Source organism: Semicossyphus pulcher, unplaced genomic scaffold (genome assembly GCF_022749685.1).
Source record: "Semicossyphus pulcher isolate SPU_LCO1_2020_fin unplaced genomic scaffold, fSemPul1.0.p SCAF_6, whole genome shotgun sequence".
Classification (NCBI taxonomy): Eukaryota; Metazoa; Chordata; class Actinopteri; order Labriformes; family Labridae; genus Semicossyphus; species Semicossyphus pulcher.
Genome location: NW_027211737.1, coordinates 22,732,772 through 22,739,348, shown reverse-complemented (window position 1 = coordinate 22,739,348; position 6,577 = coordinate 22,732,772). Strand labels below are relative to the sequence as shown.

The window sequence follows — 6,577 nt, the reverse complement described above, 5'->3', positions numbered from 1 at the left end:
ATCTCAGAATACAGAGAGGGATGACCTCTGACCTTTGTGTCTGGAACAACAACATTTAATTCACTCCCTTAAAATTGACGCACTTAAACAATTTAATGTGCATTTTTTACAAGAAAAGATGCATTTAAACTTGCACCTACAGGTCTTGCCACTCTGAATTACATAGTTTTAACCACATGACAGAAAACATATAGTGTAAATATTCAGAATAAATAGAGTTTATCACTCATTTAGATGATGTTAAATCTTGCAAACATTAATCCAGTGGCTGCAAATAGAAGCAGAACGACTAATAATCTGTTGGGAGAGATCAGACTGCACCAAAAAGCAGTGACTGCTCTAACCTGATGAGATGCTGCCCCCTGCTGGAACTCTGCAACCATGCCGATCTTTACATTTTCCCATTGATAAGTAGTAACATGTACAGGACAGCATTATCTTCGAGGGTTTATGTATTAATCCACATGGTGACATAGCTGTACCACCTTTATGTCTTACATAAACATGAAAAAACCAAACTCATACTGCATCACATAAATGACTAAATAAACATATTTAGGATTCTTGAACTCTGCATGTGTTTAACCTGCTGAGGCAGCAATCATGCTTCAGTATGATTACAGCAATCAAGCAGCAAAGATGTTGTTTATTATTGTTCGTTATAATGGCACTCCTGGAGGTGGTACTCCTTATCGCCATAGAAATAAAGCGCTGTAATTTATTGGCTGGTTGCAGAAAACATATTCTTTGTAAGGACTCTGTTGTACCTTTTGTTGTGGAGAGTTTGAATGCTCGCTTGGATTTGATGTTTTGTGATTGACTCTGTAATTTAAGAAGAAAGAAAGAAGACGCACTTTTTTTCCTACTGTTTTTACAAACATGCTACACACACAAAGGCCCCGAAATACAGACGTGCACAAACAGGGACCCGATGGACATTAGGGCACTAATGGAGAGATGTCAGAGTGAGGGGGCTGTACATGGACATACGCACGAGCAGTCTGGGGATTCGGTGCCTTTTTTACTTAACTTTTTGTACTTGCTCAAGGACACCTCGACAGTGCCCAGGAAGTGGAACTGGCACCTCTACAGCTACTGTTTTGTGTTTCCTTGTTTGTGGTTCTTTCTGTGTTGAAAGTTTCCTGGTAGGCGTGGCTTCAGTGCAATTGGGAGTACCTGGCCAGTCGCTCGAAGCCCTGGCCTTCCCCGTGTGTGGTACTCTCTCTATCGTCAACGCTCTCCGTGCTCTGAGCACCATGTTACTGTTTGGTTGGCTTCGGCCATCTTTGTAGTTTCGTTTTACACCATACACACATCAGCAGACACCCCGATAACACTGATTAACACACCCTTAAACCTATTTGCTCCTTCTGTCATGACAGTCCATCCGGGGACTTAAACCAGCCACCCTACGCTTCCCAAGCCAAGTCCCTACAGACTGAGTAGTCTACCCCATTTTAAGTGTAAATATGTGAGAAAAGAGACAGTGAAATGTACTTTAAAAGAACATTTATTACAAAAGTATGTTGTAAAGACAGCCGATGAATTAGCGGTTAGCAAAAGTACAAAAATATTTGTGTACATTCAATTTATTTTTTTATACATGCCTAAAGATTCAAAGTTATTGTTTTTTTATATGAAGCCTGGTGCTAAGCTAAATAGCTAAACCAGCTAAACACAAATAAGATGATCGCATATCCTGTTTGGAATTTGCTTACATTTGCACACACATACAAACACATACTGTCACTCTGTGTTCTCTCCTACGCACACACAGTCACACACATAGATGCAGAAAGGCACATTCAGTCCCATCAGTAGCTTTGAATCATGTTAGTACACTCATTAACGATGCAGCTCCTTAAGATCAGGGTGCGTCACTGATTCAGCACACAGTTAGTGATTTGAGTTAGTGTTGGTTAGATGATTAGTTTATTAGTAGGTTAGTTTGTTAGTTTGCAGAGAGCGAATAAAACGTGTTGGTTAGTCTCAGTTTATTGTAATGTTAGTAGGTTATTGGAAGAACAAAGTTGTCTTGCAAGTTAATAAGCACTTCTAAGACCTCACTTGCTAAAAGCATTTACTCATGGCAAAAGAGGATGTTTTGGATAAAAGCTTCTGTACAATGTCGTAAAGTTGTCGTCTTTAGAAACACTCGGCATGCTTTCATTTTCTTTTCATTCTGATATCAGTAAATAAAAATTAAACGGAGATGTTAGTAAGAGTGGCAGGTGGTGGTAGTAGCAGAGTTGAGATTTGCTTGGCTTGCGTCTTGCTGTCTTATTTATTACCTGACAACAAGCCACGCACTCACCTGTGAAGGTTGACCACACAGTGCGCAGGCAGAGACTGAAAATAGGTTTTCAAAGATGTGAATTTCGCCTGTGAAGTGTGACACAGTGCGCTAACAACGTTTGGAATCAGATTGCAGTTTTTAAGTATGTGGTCAACCCAGTTTGAAATCAGCAGCTGCTCCTGCTCCTCTTTTCATCTTGTTAATCACGTCTCCCTTCCCACTTCCTGAAACCCTTCTTGCCTTCGCTGTAACACTTCTTCATTGATTTTCTCCTACAGTAATCCATCTACTTTGGTCATTTGTAGAAGAAGGATTGCAGGACGATGAGAGAGGAGTGTGTGTGTCGGACTGCGGGCGTAAAGCAGAGGGTTAGTCAGTGTGTTAGAGAGAGCAAGGCCAGCCATCAGCATTCAGAGCTCAGGTTAGTAATCATCGACTGTTAGCACACATTAGTATTGTTAGATATTAGTGAGAGGCTGTTAGTAGAGCGCAGACGTGGGTAAAAAGCTATTTGCACATAATTATTAGCATTTAGCGTAATTTGCTTAAGTATCAGGTGATGGGGGCGTAGCAACAGGACGGTTTAATTAACACCAGCAGGCATCATTTAGAAAAGTACACAGCATTCATTTACAGCAAAAGTCATGAATCCCCACCTAACTGGTACTTCAATGAGGTCTGAAATAATGCTAAGAATCAGGTGTAAATATCTTTTATCCCGTGTCTGGTACATTTAGGGTGTAAAAGAAGAGCGGACGGCTTGTTTTAAACTTCGAGAAGATTACCGAAAAGCAGCTTGTAGCTTCAGGACCTTTTCAAATGTCTGTTTTACCTAATACATATAATACACATGCACACACACACACAGAACGGACACACGCATGCACACAAACACACGCACTCACACAGACACTCCCACACCCACACACAACTGAATAAATACACCGAGCACGTATTGTTTCAAGACAAACAGAGAACATACTGTGTGAATTACACCTCGGCAAAGTGAGAAAACTAGTCATCCTTCTCGCACGCTTTTAGCAGATTTTTTTTTAACATCACAGGCCGAGAATATCACAACGCTACGGTTCTGGATCTGGCAAAGATACATGTTAGCTTTGGTGGGAAGCTAACACAAAGGAGAGCATTGTTACAACAAAGCTTCTAGTGAATTTAAGGTGTTTTTTTTAACAAGGAGAAGAAGTGTTTGACAGAGTAGCAGAGCAGAGAGGTCACTGCACACAGCAGCTGAAGAAGAAAGCATGAGAGGTGTTTGATGGCTGTTTTTGATCAGAGAGTATATCAGTATTACTCACAAAACATTCTAAGGAGACAGGGAAAAAAACTACCTTCCCGCTAAATCTGATCATGCTGACAGTAAATGCAAAAGAGTGGTGGCCTGTTTATCTACTGGAAACCCTCTTCACTGATACACAGAAGCAGCAGAAGTCGTCTTTCATTGGGGAAACACATGAAGGTGGATTCTCTCCTTCTGCAGGTACAGGACAGCAGGAATGGCACCATGCATCGATCACTGCAGGACATGTAACACAACATCTGTTATGGTAATAAGAGGAAAGAAATGGTGCTGAGATTTTAAGATTTTTCTGCTTTCTAACACCTAAAAAATATCCATATACACATATTTCCATCCTAACATGCAAACATTTGTGAAGATAATCCTGCATAATGTTGAATAATGAGTGTGAAAAGCTGATTATGCTAATCTGATTTGGTCATATGGTCTTCACTTTCAGGTTGGTTTATCTCCCTTCTTCACCGTAATCCTTGGAAAGGATACTATAGCACACAGCAGAAAATATGGCAGCGATTTAACACACAACTAATCTCCCATGTTGTATCAGTTCCCCATTTATCTGCTCGCTCAGCCAGCACAGAGGCTTAACACACACACACACAGGAGCACATCCTGCACGATAGAAGAACAGGCTCTGCAGTTTATGTTCATCCAGACCTATATAACAAGTCTCAGTGTGGAGTGTAAAGAGAATATGAGGGAAATAAAAGTCACCGTGGTGTAAATCTACAGGCGGATCCGGTGTGTGAGGCGGCGCAGGAGAGGGCGATGGTGCGATGCAGCTGCTGAGGTCTGGTGCGAGCCGTGATCTGCATTTTCTTCGGTGTAACTGGAGAGAAACACACAAGACAAAGCAGCAGAAAAAGTGGGACGCGACCCAACTATCTTCCAAAGACACCCCAGGGATTACTTTCCTCCCCCCCCCCCTTTTTTAAACACAAATGAGACTGAAGCACACCCACTGCTGTAAGATATCACTCACTTAAAATGGACTACAATTAGATCAGTTATCTAACAGACTCCATCTCCATTCTCATCTCTGCCAGTGAAGACAATCCTCCCCCATGATTCTAAATAAGATAACCCAGCCTGTACACATAACCTGTCCTGCTGCTGGATCCTCCCCGTGTCCCAACTGGTGACATGTCAGCATCTCAGAAGATGAATCTTGTGCACAGTCCATGCAACGCTGACCACAAGGTCACCTAAAAAATGAAAGCACACTGAATAAGATTGTTATAAATAACCATATTTGATGTTACAGCATGTTTTTGCATTACAGTTGTTGTATTTAAGGGCTGAATTTACCTTCAATTAACCTAAAAAAAATACGCTAAACAAGAACTTAAGACAATGGCTAAGGTTTGAGTTACATTTGTTTGACATTTCTGTTGGCCAAGCAGCGTAAACACCTGGTATAGTGGCTGCAGCTCCTGCTGCTTATATATGGATGAAAGAAAATGCAGGCTAGAGCTACTGTGGCAGAGCCAACAGCAACATATCTTCAAGTTTAAATAAACCTTCGCCTTATTCTAATCTGTCATGTGTCCACCAGAAACAGCTTTTCTATAAAAAAGAATAATTTAAAATTCATAAATCTTGCCAGGATGTGAGATTGAGCAAAGACAGACTAGGCCCTCCTCTGCAGGACATTTTTAAAAAATGTTGATCTAATCTAGCAGTTTATCCCAATTTAACCTGTTTGGTTAGCACATAAAGGCGCTTTGAAGTAAAAGAAGAGCAAACAATAGACATTAAAAGGTCATTTTTTCTCCTACCAGTGATCTTCAGGCTCCTCGTCCACCTGTCCGCAGCATGAAACGGTGCGAAAACATCACATCTTCTTCTTCTTCTTCTTCTTCTTCCATGTTGGGTTCAAGCTCTCTAACCTACACATACAAGCTGTGTGTGTAGTAGTAGGCTAATTGTCGTCTTCAGTAAAAGGCTGCTCGCCCTCTGGACTACACGCTACGCACTAACATGAGCCTCGGCGGAGCGTCGTCTTCATGGCCGCCGAGCAGAGATGAGCAGATGTGGGAGTGCCGACAACAGCTGCGCACTGACTGCTCCGGTCCGCGGAGAAAACAGGGTGAAGTGGAGCCGGAAGCCCCGGGACAAAGAGAATGGATGGGCGGTATTAGAGAGAACAGCGACGTCTTTGACTAAGCAGGACCTCACAAAGCTGCATTAATGAGCAGGCTCGCGCTCCAGCTGCTGCCACAGGTTTGAGCTCTTTTGTATGCGCGCCCTTCATTCACCATCTGTGTTTCCCGGGCAACGGAGGACTGCCTGCAGGCTCCAGCAGCTCATACACACCAACCACCTCCAACCAAACACTAGCCCACAGTTTTTCTTGTTTGTTTTTACATAACTCGGGACATACTGTAATACAACTGAAGGTTTTTATTAAACGTAATTACAAATTAATTAAAGTAAAAACTAATTTATTATCTAATTCTGCTGCGTATTTATGTAGCCTATTTTTACATTAATATCAGTAGCCTAATAACTTATCTCTAAATGGATCTTGTGGTTCGGAGTGTAAGTGTAACAGCTAATCAAAATGGATTATTTTATATATGAAAACTTTCAGAGATTTGTAATTGCATGTTTGAGTCAGCAGATGGTGCTAAAGGGTGTAAGAGGAAGATAAATTGGAGTGAGATTCTCATGATTTTAGACAAATACTGACACAGTAGCCTATAACCATATGTTGAACAAAGTTATTGCTATGGCAATCCATGCTGTAGGCTAGCCTAAAAGAGTCTATTTTATTTCATCTGTTATTTTTTTTCCATATTTTGTTTATTAGGCCATTCTTCCTTTAAGTGTTAAAATGACTAACCAAACCGGATTCTGCATGTCCATAGTTCGTTGTCTATTTGAACATCTAAAATTGCCAATCAAAGCTTTCAGCAGAGAAATATTTATTTAATTATTTGATTGTTGGGGGTTTCTCACAA

General features: G+C 41.1%; 1 long non-coding RNA gene across 1 annotated transcript; it reads right to left on the bottom strand.

Moving 5' to 3' along the window:
* Nucleotides 1-1,492: 1,492 nt before the first annotated feature.
* On the bottom strand, nt 1,493-5,891 carry LOC138610953 (uncharacterized). Its single transcript, XR_011309587.1, has 3 exons — nt 5,393-5,891; nt 4,329-4,819; nt 1,493-3,830 (listed from the first exon to the last, which is right to left on the bottom strand). It is a non-coding gene; the product is annotated as an uncharacterized lncRNA (long non-coding RNA).
* Between the last annotated feature and the right edge of the window lie 686 nt (nt 5,892-6,577).